The 15,748-nt window shown below is 34.2% G+C and overlaps 1 long non-coding RNA gene across 27 annotated transcripts; it reads right to left on the bottom strand.

The window, feature by feature from the left end:
• Positions 1 to 1,682: 1,682 nt before the first annotated feature.
• Positions 1,683 to 6,503, bottom strand: LOC110908237. 27 transcript variants are annotated; one of them, XR_004879032.1, is made up of 15 exons: positions 6,034 to 6,502; positions 5,817 to 5,888; positions 5,658 to 5,729; positions 5,456 to 5,568; positions 5,304 to 5,368; positions 5,124 to 5,216; positions 4,725 to 4,876; positions 4,521 to 4,545; positions 4,230 to 4,359; positions 3,557 to 3,611; positions 3,277 to 3,424; positions 2,980 to 3,020; positions 2,759 to 2,891; positions 1,914 to 2,008; positions 1,683 to 1,818 (listed from the first exon to the last, which is right to left on the bottom strand). It is a non-coding gene; the product is annotated as an uncharacterized LOC110908237 (long non-coding RNA). The 27 variants fall into 27 exon arrangements; XR_004879035.1 differs by having other exon boundaries at positions 2,980 to 3,013; XR_004879024.1 differs by adding an exon at positions 4,054 to 4,148 and having other exon boundaries at positions 1,690 to 2,008; positions 6,034 to 6,503.
• Between the last annotated feature and the right edge of the window lie 9,245 nt (positions 6,504 to 15,748).

Raw genomic sequence — 15,748 nt, 5'->3', positions numbered from 1 at the left:
TTATTTTAATTTAATATTTTGATAGTGAGGCTATTTAATAGATCTCAGGGAGGCTAAGGCTATTGGAGTAATGACTGCATTTGCTTTTAAACAGAAGCACAAGACCCAACAATTTATATTACTTTAATAATATTACTAGCGGTAAGACCCGTGTGTAAACACGGGTCGTTTCTTAGAAAATCATACATAACACATATAAATGGTGAATATGATTATATTTATAAATAGACTAGGTTATCACCATCGAACTTCGCGGGTTGGAAATTTAAATGATGTAAACAATAGTTACCAATTAATTTTATAATATTTTTATATTGTATCATATTATATTTTAAATTATAAATTTGGTTGAAGTTACATACAACACTAAATTAAAAAAAAAAAACAACAATTAAATTCAAATTACAAAATCTTAAAATGTAAAAGTACACAATTAATTCATAAATGTATAAATATTTCTTTATCTATAACCATTTGCTATTTTTATTTGTTATACTATTATTTCTATCTAGTATTAGTAGTTTAACTTTTGATAGCGCCACATACATCCGTGGATCATCAATATTAGTAAAACAAATAACATCAATCCATGCATTATGAGCACCCAGGTATTCGCCTAAATTTATATTCTACCAAAAATAAAAAGAAGTATATTGTAACTGAAATTAAGTATTACACATGATAACGAAAAGTGTTTAGTGTCAAATAATAGTTACAACTACATATGTTTTTAAGTTTTATAAGACCGCACTATCATGGATCTTTGCAAACTAAAACAAAACGATTCGCCTTGTATTGATTCACAGTGTCGTGGATAACTCAAAACAAAAAGATTGACACTATCTTGATTCACGATGCCGTTGATGATTATTAGGGTTTCTGAATATGAATGATAAAAGAAAAGGGGAAATAAGACCCGTGTACGTCACAGGTTCAGGTATTTAATACCTATAAGTCACACATATATATAATATACTAGTCGTTTACCCGTGCGATGCGGCGGGAAACATATCACTTAGGTTGATGAGCTTAGGGCTATGTACGGGGCGGTTCAGTTTTGAGCCATAACCAAACCAAATTCGCGATACAACGGAAAACACAACACTTGTTAATAATTCTAAAGGCGTGTATGAGAAGGTTGAGTTCAGTTGGGTCATAACTAAAATCTAAATTTTCGGTTAAGGGAAGGTCTGAATAGCGTTGTCCTGCCAATGTGCATCCATGGCATATCATTTAAAAAATTAAACAAATGTGAATGCTCTAAACAAACTGTGTGGAATGTTCATATTTTACCCCATAGAATCAAGTTCTCATCCACCATTTTGTGAAAATCAAGTTCTTATAAACCTTGGAAGCGATCAGGAATTTTCCCCCAAGGGCTTTCTTCTGTGGGGTACCAGGTTCGACCTTCACTATGTGTGTCGGCCCAGCAAACCGTACGCACCGATGGGAAGGAGATTCGAACTTGGGCGGTTCCAAACTTTAGTAGGGCTGTAGGGGATCTTTTACCAGTCGATCTATACCGTTAAAAAAAACCTTGTGAAGTTCTAGTTAATAAATTGTGCTTATTAATCCGGTGTGAGAATCTAATTTTCAAGGCTTCTACCACGTCAACAAATGGTATAACTGTTAAACCATGTATTACAACTACACACATCATCACATTACCGTCTAACACAAAATGCCAAATCTTCACAAAGTCAACTTTATAAGATTTCATATATGTACAAGGCTATACAGTATAATTATACAAAAGAGAAAAAAAAACTTAGTTTCAAATTGATTTCAAAGGACCCAGTCTTGTCATGTTGGTTGATCCTATAATTACACATGACCCCTAATTAGTGTTCTTGAAGAGCATAATGTATATTTCAGTTCTAACAAAAGCAATAGTTAACGGAATAGGCAAAGACCAAAGAAGGTATACTCTCTCCTGCGCCTGCGCCTCTTTCTCCTTTCTTCTCGTCCTCTGATTCTTAGTATGCCTTGCTTCGATAAGTTTGGCTCGCTTCACGGATCAAAGAGTAAAGAACTATTATATTAATTAAAATTTTAAAAATAGCATGCACGAAAACAATGTGGGAAGGAAGTTTGTAACTATTGTTTTAACACAAACTTTTGGTTTCCTCGCATACATAATACATTTCTTAAAGCACCATTTGGGGATCTCTTGACGTAATATTTTTCATATAATAAACAATCTGGACTAATAAAAGAGAATTATTAGCATATGACATACCCCAAATAATTCACTTTTCTTCTAAAAAACACAAAGAAGTTAAACTCGAACAACGTTTCTAACCCCAGGGAAGCTAACAATCTATCCACAATTAGTTACACCGGTATAATCCAATATTACACCCCACCTCATAATTTACCAAAATTAAAATTAAATAAAGCCATAAAGGTATATCTATGGATTTAGTTTAAAAAAATAAAAACAAACCTATAGTGATGATTTAACCACAATCAAAATAATAAGCTTATAACTTTTCATATATGAAAGAGAACATTAGCATCGAACGCTATAAAAAGCAAAACTAAACTGGAATAGCAAGCCATATTTTTTTCATAGGCTGTACACGTGTGTGCATTAAGAATAATGCTTTAGGACACTTTCAATTTATATGTCTTGCTTCCTTTTTCGCTATATTTTTTCATTTACCAATTTGACCCATCAAAGTTAAGACGATATATGCTGATAAATAAAACAATTTATGCATCAAGTATTCAAGGCAAGATTTAGATAGAAGCAAACCAGCTGCAGCAGGCTGTCTTGAGCTCCAATGGTCATAATATTCTTCTTGTGACAACTGAAACAGTTGATGTTCCAGGTTCCAATCCATCAAAGAGCATATAGACCACGTTCATGAGTTCATCTACAGCTGTCCCTTTGTAATGACAACAAAAAAGATCAGATTAAGTTTATTTTTTGTTTAATTCATCCATGTTGTTTCTGATCAATAACATAATACTCACCTTTGATCATCAAGGAGTCTAAGTGCCTGTGTATCTTTAGACTTAGAGGGAACACAAAAACAGATCAAAAACCTACTTGAAATTGGGAATAATGCTATATTTAAAATGAATTGAGCAATGAAATCACGAAATTCATAGTTCTCCAACAAGAAATGATGAAATCAAAATGAAAGAGTTGAAATTTCCCCAAAATTGCAGAAAAATGAATTAAAGGCCCCATATAATAAAGACATGGATTGAGAATACCACTTCAAATGACAATGAATCTTTAAATATAAAGACCTGGATGAAGAATACCAGGAGTGAGGTGGCATAGACGGAAAAGCAAGAACCATCAGCAACGACGCAGAGTTACCGTGGGGAGAAACAATCAGCAATCGATTAGGGTTTTTCGTTTCGTTTTCCCTCCCCAATCTCAATCCAGGCCTACTCACAGCCCCAAATTCTGTATTTCAAAACATTAAAAAATATCAATTCATAAGACAAAATCCAAATCCAAACACCCCTTGAATAGAAAAAAAAGAGACCACTACGGAACTATAATTGTTAAAACATAAAATTTACATCAAAACTATACCTCGTTGAATCCCCGCACAAGATATCACTTCATCACCTATTAATGTCTTCAGTACCTACAAACAAACATCAAATAAGAAACTGATAATCAAATATCCAACATCATTTGATAGTATAGATATGCATTATATATATAGTATAGATATAGGTTTTTTTTCTAATAACAGCAATCTTACCTAACTCGAGTGGTCATGGCTACATGTATCATCATGATTGAAATGATCTATTTTTTTTAATAAATCAATAAATAAAAAATAACTCCCTCTTAGGCGTTATTTTCTTACTTTTTAGTATGATCCTGTAACTTAACCTACATAACTTACTGCAAATAAAAACAAGATGATATGCAGTTATAGAACAATGATCCCTTAAGAGTAGCTATAGGGGCCAACCGAAGCTTACACCAAGTGTGACATCCAAGGTCTTAAGCTCCCTTAATTTAAGGCAAACACTACCCAAACAAAAAAAAGACAATATAATGGTATAAACAGAATGCACCTAAAAGTTCAGTTTAATTAGCAATGTATTCTTTTGCACGTCCAATTTCTTTCTTGGTTGCTCTGTTGGCAACCGAACAGATTTCTATTTGAACACTGGTTCAAGACAATGAAAATCCAGTTCATATAAACAGAGACCAGTAAGCATCCGATTAAACTAATGTGGATTGTTTATACCCTTTACAGTGCGTGGCTTGTCTTCTTGACGGCAAGCGGTGTAAAGACAGGCCGCCTATATGGCGTCTTGGTTTCTTCCCCTACTTGACTTCTGGTCTTTGACCTTCTTAAATATCTCATTAGCACGCTCCTAGAAAGTCAAAAGACAAGACCAACAACAACACACAAATGAATATATGTCATGGGGGGATAAGCGACAACATTAAATGAATGACTTTAAATGGAAAATAAAACAAGACACCGCCACTGATTATTATTTCCATTTATATGATACTGCCAATAAAAGCATACCTTTATTGTTGCAACAAGGCCCAACCTGTATTGACACATTAAATGCATCAGAACAAACTCAAACTCCAAAAAGCATTGATGTGAGTTTGTGTGAGAATGCAGAAGCAAAGAATGGGTCTATGTTATAATAATATTCTTGAATCAAAGAATAAACTGGACAAATATCGCGTTAACCGGGATGAAGAAAATCATACGGCGGAATACCTGAGCAAGACTGTGAGTAACCTTTTGAAGACGGAGACCGGTCTGCGTAAAATATCACGTTACCATCCAGACCACGCTTCGGGCCACATTTTCGGTTTGGAATCACTGTTAGGAGGGAAGTAGTCACAGTAAAAACCATTGCCAGTGTTGATCTGTGAGTAACAAAAGCAATATTTACTTTCTTGTAAATATGAATTGCAAAAAACTTCAGTGAATATTATAAAGAACATCCGATGTAACTTAAAAGCGTAAAACGTGATTTACCCTTATAAATTTTATAAAAGGGACATCAAATTATGGGAATGCTCACGTGACCCGTTTGACTACTTGCACAGTTTATTCATGTTGCTACCACTTATTAATGCTACAAAAACAGAGTAAATAAGTGATTATGACTACCTGAGATAAAATAATCGGACCGCCCTAATTCTCATACAAGCGTTCTGATTTCATCATATTCACTATGTGCCTTGTAAAATTTTCCATTGCAGCCTAAAATGCATAAACTAAATCAACATAACATATAATTTGGAAAAACATAAACAATTTTATATTTTTGTTGCAATTTGAGAATGAGACCTTGAAAGGAGCATTCTGTTCTAAAACTTATTCCTGGCATATATTTCAACCACACAATAAATACCCTGTAAACACAATGGCAAAAATGGTAATTTAGGGTCTTTTTTAATAAATAAATCTGCAAAGAATTCATGAAGTTCTATGAATAATACCCAAAGTTCCATTCAGCACAAGCATATGGGCCTATTCTGAGATGAACACATAGTCCAGCTTCCTTAATTAGGTTAATGAACTTAACCAGATCATACCTGTCTTCAAAATAATACTGAAAAAAAACATGAAAGTTAATAAACAAAAAATAACTACTTTCCTTTAAAGAAACACACTTTAAAAAAAAATAAAAAAATTACTTACTTTACCAGGTTGTGGTTCATGCCCATTCCAGAAAACATAAGTCTGAATAACATCCAGACCCTAATTTGTAACCTGCGTAAAAATCCCCAAAAAACAGATAATCAATTAAGTAAGGCTATACTATCAGACATTGATATCCGAACACAAAATTAAACTAACCCTTCCTTGATGATTCTTGTGTTTCCAACCGGGTGATTGAGAAGTGTTTAACCACCCGAACATCTTTAGTACCTAAATTGTTTAGAAAAAAAAATCAAGAACCTGATGTAAAATAATATACACCATAACACACCAAAATCCATGTAGATCTAAGACATATAATCAAAATTCATGTAGATCTGAGACAAAGGAATTTGAGAGAGAGAATGAAGCCTACCAACTACCAAAAACCGCCTCCAACTTGTAGATCTGCAACGCTCTCGGCTTGGAGTTTTTGGTTCCATGGAAGTGTCGAACCGAACTGTGAAAGCCAGATCTGGTATCGCATGTAGAAACCCTAGATCTCGTTTGAGAGAGAAAGCAGTGAAAGCAAAATCTTGAATCACATGTAGAAACCCTAGATCTCATTTGAGAGAGAAAGCAGGGAGATGGGAATCTGAATGAATGAGTAGGGTTTTGAGAAAAAAAGGTCATATTCGATCCGGAAGAGAAGAAAATGGGTCAACATTATCCAGTTCAACCTCTGGTCGAATCGACTGATCTTGAAGCGTATTCGACCACTTTTACAGACCACACCATTGTTGGATCTGGTGAGATCTCATACCACAGATCTCGTGAAACCCTAAATTGAAAATCACCAGAGAGAGAAAGAAGGAGGAGCGGCTGTGGATGAAATGAATTTAGGGTTTAGAAAGGAGTGAAAGAAAGTTTATATTGGATCCATAAAAGTAAAACGGGTCAAAGAGATCCGGTTAGGATCCATACCGCGTGTTAAATAAATTTTCAACACATTCATGCTTAAATGGTTGTACAATGGGCTTGAAATGGTTGTACAATGGCAAATGACCATTCTTGCCCTTCCTATATGCTTATTAAAGTAGTATAGATAAATATAAATAAATAAATTGCATAATCCACCAAACATTAAAAGATTCAAAGTAACAACTAAGTTTACTTTCACATAATTCAAAATGATCATAAGTCATACAACAATAGGTTATCTACCCGTATGTTATACGGTTTGTACAATTTAATTTGTATAAAACATAAAATATATAATAAAATAAAGAAAAGTAAACTGCATATTACTTTTAAGAAAATAAAAGAAATAATAAAATTGAAATTTGCATAAATATAAAGTAGTCTTAAGTCTATAGCGATACCAAGCCGTATAAAAGTGAGTAGCAGGATTTTAAAAAGGGAATTGATCGGTCAACTTCACTTGAACTTGCTTGACTTATTTCGCTACCTAAAATAAAATAGAATGAGAAAAGTTGACTTTTAAACCGTTGTTTTTTGCCACTCATTTCACAATAGTTTGCATCCGAATAAGCATCGATCTATAGAACCCTATATTGCATTCACGTATTCATATTTGTAAATCATGTATAAGCATGACGCATGTGTTTATTACTAATTAGCGAATGTGTAAAATTAGATTGCTTTATAAAACTGAAAGCTTCCTACCTTTGGACTTGTTATGAGGCCTTGTTGAAGGTTTTGTTTTTGCAGCTGGTGTTGCGGATGATAGGATAAGAAGCGAAACCACCAACCCTTGCCCTGCCACGAAACACACATACTTTTACAATTGCTGTAAACAGCCTTCTTGAAATCTCATAAACGGATTGGAAATAACACAAAGCATGAATAATTCACATGAGAGTCTCTAAAGCCCTCCTGATATATCCTAAATGGGTTAGAAATAACACAAACTGTTGACTAATTCACCTGATCAAATTGAAACTAAAGAATATGCTAAATTATTAATGAATTGTCAACAAACAATCAAAAAATATAAAAAAAAATAGCAAGTGACAGTTATTCAAGTAATGAAATATTTGTTTAATAGAAATATGATGTATTGAAACAAACTGCTTGAAAATGCTTTACACTTCCATGTGTTCATAAAAAATCTAACCATTTTCTACGGCCAATGGACCAATTTAGTTGTAAATTTGGAAGATTATTAAGTGCGACAACGGAAAATAAAAAAATGGTGGTGATTTTGACCCATTTACTTATAAACGGGTCCGATAAGCAAGGTCAGCCCTGAGAATTCGTGTACCCTGTTTGAGCTTGAAAAAACGTGCCCTTAAGCCTTAACGAAGTTGAGTATTGAGCTCACTAAAGGTCTAAACCTAATGTTAATAGGCTAATAACTAATCTAAACCATAAAAATAGTTTTGTAAGTGAGCCTTTGTTTGTGTTTGTATTGGTATATCCATTTTGACCTCTTACCCAACTCATTTGACTCATCCACTTTGCCATTGGGACAAATATTAATAACTTAGAGAGCTGAGAAAAGCTTTTTGTAGTGCTAAGTAAGCTTTCATATGTATTGTTCCTTCAACAATACAATAGATCAGAAATATGAAAGCATTAATGTTAACATGTAATATACTTGCATTTGGTATGCATGTAACAATACTTCAATTTTTACCAATTGACTTAATCTACTTACATTTTGCTATGTCTATATATAGTAGTTACGTTATTTTATAAGCAATTTTTTTCGTGTTTGCTTCATTTAGTGCATGCATGTATAGAGTATATAAAAATATTATAAGAAAACCATAAGTAAATAAATAAATTGAGTATTTAAATACAACATATGTTGATTTTCTCTTACCTTTTTTGAAGACTTGTTAGTGTGTCCAACGTGTGCTGCGTCCCGGTCGCTTCCGTCTTCCCCCTGCCTGCCTCAACGTTCCTCCAAAACACACACACAGACATACATACATATGTATATACAAAGGGGCTCATCCCCGCACCCTAGCACATCCCTTTAGCCTCATCCCCCACACTCGTTGTCGTGGACGCCTACATGGCGGATCATCCTCAAAGGACTACCTTCCTCCACACCCATTAGCCTTAGTTAGCTTTTCTAAGGAAATGTGACTTGGACGTAACAGAAATGGCTTGATTTTTGGTCCAGATTAATACACTTTGGTCGTTTTCTTCACGTGATACTCAATGTGACTTGGACGTTATGGCTTCAGCTCATCGGGTTTGTTTTTTTTACCCATTACATGACCAAGCCCACTTGCCATAGATCGGTGTCTATAGACCGCCACCATCGTGGCGCGGAACCATAACCCCACTGTACGTGTATTATATACAATATGTGTACAAAGTAGACCAAAATATACACACGGTTTGATCTCGACCCGAATTACAACACAACGTTCGTAGACTGCCGCAACAAAAGAAAAAAAAGGTTGACATTTAAATGATTCAAAAAGATAACTCATCAAATGTAATTATAAATAGGTGTGACAAAAAAAAAGAATAATTATAAATATAGATGTTTTGATATAGTTTAACTTTTTCTTTATGATAGATAAAGTTTTAGCCAAAATAACTATGAAATTCCTAAAATTTATATGTTAAACAGTTTCTATGTTGCAACTGAGTCTAAGTTGATAAATATTAAACTAATAATTTAAATCTAACCTTTTTTGGTAAAAAAAATATATATAACTTATCTTACTTAGAACAAATATGAAAGATATTTATATTATATTGTAGATAACATGTATTCGTTTTCAAACTAACTCAAAAAGAAATTTATGTACCAATTTATATCACTGTTTGCAAATTATACAATATTAATTAACATGAAATTTTGTTATCAATGTGACAGAATCCTACCTCTTCTCAACTTACGTAGGTTTTCTGTATGATAATATACAATTGACTGTGACTTCGAATTTTGCAGTGCCTTCATTATATATTTTGTTGATTTAGTGGATTATATTTGTTAAGCACCCCACATCCAGAACAAAATTACCACATAAATCAAATTTTGTGAATGCAGTCCTCAGATTATGTTCCATGTCAAATTAACTGCCATAAGTTATAATAAATTCATATATCATTTAACCTACCAGGTATATCAACATCAGATTTTGGCCTTTTGACCTCTCCTTTAAGTAACTTAACATGTTAATAACATTCAGGTTGCCACTAATTTCTAACTGAGAAAAGCTTGTATAAAAGTATGCTATGTTCATTCATGCATTTTGAATGACCAGTGGGCCTATAGAATTCCTGTCCTACTCTGTGTACCAAAATCACAGTTCCAAACGTAGTATCACAAATCCTACAAATAAATTGATAAGTAAACTTCATTTGTTTCATCTTAGTTATATTCGAATATATTACAGTAAAGCAAAGTTCCAAAGCCAAAGCCTTTGTAACTACAATACTACTAACTAAGCCTCCCAACAAACCAATCAATGATCTACAAAACCCACAAACAACTAGTAAAAAACAGCTAAAGTAAATCGAAATACCTTATGGACCAAGAGCAGAGCGTTTATTGGGGTCGTTTAAAATGATCAAACCATGCTTCAAGACCGTATTGTTCCCGACGCAGATAGAAGAAACGAACGCCACTAACTTTAAAACCTTAGTAGACGCTGGATTCATGACTACCATCACTAAAATCCACCGTCTTCCACCAAAGCGCCATTCATGGTTCTGGTAATCGACGCCCAAGCAAATCAACAGTTGAATCACAAAAACTCATTTAGATACCTTGAGTCATAGGCAATCAGAGTTCAGAATATCTTCAACTTTTGAAATCAGGGCTCAAAGCCCAGCAAAGACTAGGTGAAGAAATCATAACCTACCTTCATTTCTTGTCGTTGCCGATGTGATCCTTTACCACCATCATCACAAAGCCCATATACAGTACAAACTCGATAAATTAATACTCGATTATTTAATAAACTCTCTAAGATAATATTTTTTGCCGGTCCCGACTCGGGGATAGGGTGCTAAATTAATAATTCGCTAAAATTATAAGATAATACATTTTTAATAATTTCTTTAGACCCCATATAAAATATAAATTAATAATTCCTTATATATAGCATATTACATGAATGATTTATGAAGGTTTCTTGAAAAATGACTCAATTGTCTTTTGTTTTTTGTTGAAATCAATTTCCCCTTGAATCTCGTCTCTAATTTTCCTTAGCATGGTAAGAACTTCTGGTGTTGTTTTCTCATAGCTCAACAAGAAATTGTTCAATGTGATTGCCGCTTTAATAGCTTCGTTTCGCGAAGGGGGCTCCATTGTAGAACTTTCATCATCTTCTTCATCGATATCATCTTTATTAATTCCAATAACGCTTTCAATAATTTCTTCATCAGTCAACAACTGTGCAACTACATTTAAGATGGGAAGCCATGTTGTGTGTATGATTTGTTTGTGTTAACCTATTTTGATCTTGTATTTATATAGAAAATATTTTTAATGTCCATAAAGTGATACATTGAACACAAGAAGCATAATAAGGTGGGAGATTGAAGGTTTCTTTCAAATTGGGCCGTTCATTTGAAATACATGCATTGTATACAATAATTAAGTGGAAGCTTGAAAGGTGTTTGTAAACTAAGTATTCTACTATAAATTAATAAAATATTAATTAATATATAAATTAATAATTATTAATTTATCGATTAATTAATAACTCTTTTAATTAATAAATTTTGGTGGTCCCAAGTGTATTATTTTATAGAGTTTCTACTGTATATTGTCTTTGTCGCCAGACATGGATATCATCTGTCGGAGACGACATTAGCAGCAGTAGAAATGTGCAATCGATTTATTCTAGACTTCAAGTAACATAATTAATATAGAAAATACACCGGTACACAATTGAAACACAAACTAACCAAAATAGATAATCAGCCAATAAAGAGTGAATACTTGAAGGCTGAACCCACGTTAAAAAGGTAGAGTAGTAATACCTCAATCGCAGTTCGCACAAGAGTGAAACGTCTGAAACCTTTTCAAAATTGAAATGACTATATCCGGATGGTCAACAATAGAGATTATAGAGCCGTATAAATACATAAGCAATCAAATCAGGAAGCAAATCCCTTCTTTGATTGGTCGATTTCCCTTTCCAAAGTTTGCAATCCATATTCTTGAGTAGTTAGCGATTCGTCTTCCATTCAGTGAGTTTGGCCGTATTTCTCTTGCTAGTTACGAGTAATCAATTTTGAACTGTTGGTATGTATGTAAGGATGATGAACTCAGGGCTCGCATCATCACCGACAAAAAAGGATTACTTAAACACGTACACATGACTAAAATCAAAGATTACAATAACCATTAAAAACCAACAGGAACCAAAAAATAGCTTTAGAAAAGTGGGAGAAAGAAAGAAAATTGGATAAACAAAAGGAGACCACATTTGTGTTGTGTACACATTTGCCGCCTTCAAAACTGCATTTTAAGGACTATATATATAGGTTACAAAACCATTCGACTCGTGACAAAGTGAAGATGTTCAGAATGGCACTTCATCATCGATCGTACAAAATACGGCTCAACTCTGCTACAGCTGCAAACAGAGTTGCCACGCCTAGTAGCAAGCCACCATCATCGCCGGGCAATGTTTCAAATCCCCATTAAAGCAACATATACACAATCTATACTATTCAACACAAACATAAAAAGCCTGCCTTTTAACAGCTATTGTTAACACAACCACCAATATCACGACCAACAACAGCATGACCACCACTACTAACACAACCATCTAATCAATCTTAGAGAGGAAACAAACCAAAAATGAAAACAAATTGACTCAGAGATCTGAAAGATTATCATCGTCATTCAACCCACTCAATGGTGCTACTGTTGCAACCAAAGTTGCCATACCAGGTAGTAGCCAACATCATAACAGGGTCTGGAAATCACCGCCATCAAGACGGACTGAATCCGCCGGTGGCGACCCCCTGGTCACCGCCTCTGCCTATTCTTTAAGTGGGTTAAACCTGCCATCATTCATTGAGATTCTTAAACGAAAAAATTATAACCTAATGTCACACCCCGATATTTCCACGTATTACCGGTGGGTCCGGTGGGGAGTATCGTGACGTAGTTGATATCGTCATAGTCAAACAACACAATTTTAAATGCACAGCGGAAGCAAAAGATAGATATATTTCAACCAAATAAAGAGTAATATCAAGTATTACAAAATGGCTGAAAAAGATCCACAGGCGGATCAAAATTAAAAGAAATATTGTTCAACAGATTTAAAGGCATCTAAGCTTGCAAGACTCTTTTATTGATGCTAGGAGAGGCCAGCCTATTCCGATTAGTACCTGCACTTAGCCTTTTTGGAAAATACGTCAGTTTACACACTGGTAAATACAATTAACTGACTCATTTTGAAAAGGTTTAGGAAAAATTGATTTGAATGCACAACGCACAAAATATTTTATAACTTGGGATAATTATTTATATATAAACTTGTAAAAGAATTACATATTCGTTATACTTTCAGTAGCCCGGGTTGAATACCGGGTTAAAGATTAATAGACACACTACATGATATAATCCCGCGGCAAGATTATTTTTAAACCGACGGTTATACCTTTTTATATATATAAGCACTGGCAGGTATATGCCTACACCCCGTGCTAAGGTCGTGGCCATTTCTATAAATGATGCCAAGGATATCCGGGACATGGTCATTAACCCCCCCAAAGGCTTTAAGCAAACAAAACAATTTAAACGGGTTATTTCAATAAATTAACCTTCATACGATTAAAAATTCAATGCCCGACCAAGCGGTATTTTATATACCGTACCCCAAGCCCGTATAAGGGAAAATAAGTTAAAAGTATTTACCTGAGCAAGTATATATCACAATCAGCGAGTGCAAGTAGCTTTTACTGGGCTCCTAATCTGGAACGAAGGTTTTTAATAACCTATTAGATTCCTAACGGGTCTTAATTAAGCCTAAACTTAGACCGGTTAGTTTTAAAGGAAGCTATACGGTTCAAACGCACGATTAAGCAAAGACCGGAATAGAATGTGATTTAGACCCGACAAGTTTGAAGACTTGTATATTATGGGTAAACTAAACACATTATGGAATTTGAGACAAAAATGATAAGGTTTGACCCGTTTCGGTCAATTTATGCAAACTAGTTACATAAACCGAACCGAACGCGAAAAATACGTAACGGGTAACCATAAGAGTCATACACAGGTTTCCTAAGTTAATATGCCTTAAAAATGTTGTGATATCAGTAAGATACCTTCCATTATGTCCAAAACAGATTTAAACTCAAATTAAGCCCCGTAGGGGTATTTTGGTTATTTTAGAGGTTATAAAAGAGATTAAATATAAATCTCAGGTTCAAGTCTGAAAAGATCAGTAAAAATATTTAATTTAATAAGTTACATCAGTAGGGTATTGCATTTATGTGAAATTTATCATCTATAACCAAACTATGCATCGAAAGGGCACTTTGGTAATTTCACATAAGCTTATAAGGTCAAATCTGGAAATCTGAGTTTAAAACTTTTGCTTACTGTTAAAGTATAAAATTTTACTTAAAATATCAGTAGGTATCAAGTCTTATATGATAATAATAGTTTTATTACATACTATGCGTTTAAAACGCGTAAAAAGACGGTTTTAAGCGATTTCCGGGTTTTATAAGACAAGCTGATATTTTTATCATTCCAGAAGACATAAAATATATATTTTTTTATCATATAAGATTAGTAGAAAAAGGTTTGGTATCAAAATAATTTGTAAAACTCATTTTATAGGCCAAAAGGGCAAAACCGACAATTACCAAATCAAAGCTAGAACCCTATGTTATGCTCAGCCTAAAAATAAATACAAATCTTCAAAAATCCCAAAATATTATTTTATATTAGTAGGTAAAAAGTTTGATAGACTATATGCTAATTATGTCGTTTAATTGATCAAAAGCTTCTAATTTACGCTATTGAGCATAACTCCTAATCTAGACCTCAAACTGATGTCAAATTTTAGGGACAAGTTTATAATTCAGTGATAAAGGTTTCTATTCTTTCACATTTTCAAAAATCTTGTTTTAAGGTCAAAAGGGCATAATAGTCAACATTTAGGCATATAACGGAAACATGCATATGAATCGGATAACTAAGGAACCAAGTTGTATAACCTCAGAGGGTTACACAAACATATAACCTGGTCCTAATAGAGCTCTAAGGCATTTCTAAAATATGCTACATTGGGTCAGAACTGAAAGTCAAAGCAAAAGTCTACTTTTGCGACTTTCGGTTCCGAACCGAGCTTAAACTGAAAATTGTCAAGTTGAACATGTTTAGATATGTTCTTACATTAATTACCAAGTTATATGAGTGATAAAACAGGTTGCATGGCTTCTACATTGTTAATTATGTGTTTATGCGAAAATTTGCTTTCTGTTGACTTTTTATAATTAACTTTGACCCGACAATTGACCTAGTTAGAGTGGGAATCAGAGGGTGCCCTTTTAAGGGTTTATTACCCACATAGTTACCAACTCAATGCTACTTTTAATTCGAGAATTGACTGGACCATTAGTGATTAATTACTAAGTCAAACCTTAATTACGACGGTTTGACTTTAGGCCATTAAACTAAGTAAAACTGAATTAAGAGAGGTTAAGGACACTTACTGAAGTCCTATGCACGACTAATGGTCCTTAGGAAGTGGTCTTGAGCTCCAGGAGTCTCCAGAAAAAGTGTTTGAAAGATTTCAAGTGAGTGCCCAAATGTTGCAACAATGGACTTCTTATATAGTGGGTTTAATTGATCAAGATGATGCCAAGCAAGTCTACAAGTGTTGTATGATGTTCCCAGGTGTCCCTATGCATGCAAAATTATTGGCCATTCTCCAGTATTTCGAAAACCAGCTCTTTAAGGCGGTGCAACCGGTTATAACAGGCAACTGCCATTTTCTGCTGTCAGCGACGGTCTTACGGACCGTAAGCAAAGGTCCTTGCGGTCCGTAAGCACCTCTTATGGACCGTAACTCCACACGGATGCGGTCCGTAACCGGCCTTGAATTGCATCACCTAGTTGCAGTGCTTGCGAACCGTATGGTGACCCTTATACGGTCCGTAACCGATGGTCAGAAGAC

This window comes from Helianthus annuus, chromosome 14 (assembly GCF_002127325.2).
Source record: "Helianthus annuus cultivar XRQ/B chromosome 14, HanXRQr2.0-SUNRISE, whole genome shotgun sequence".
NCBI classification, from domain to species: domain Eukaryota; kingdom Viridiplantae; phylum Streptophyta; class Magnoliopsida; order Asterales; family Asteraceae; genus Helianthus; species Helianthus annuus.
The sequence above is the reverse complement of the archived record's forward strand: the minus strand, read 5'-3'. Positions and strand labels throughout refer to the sequence as shown.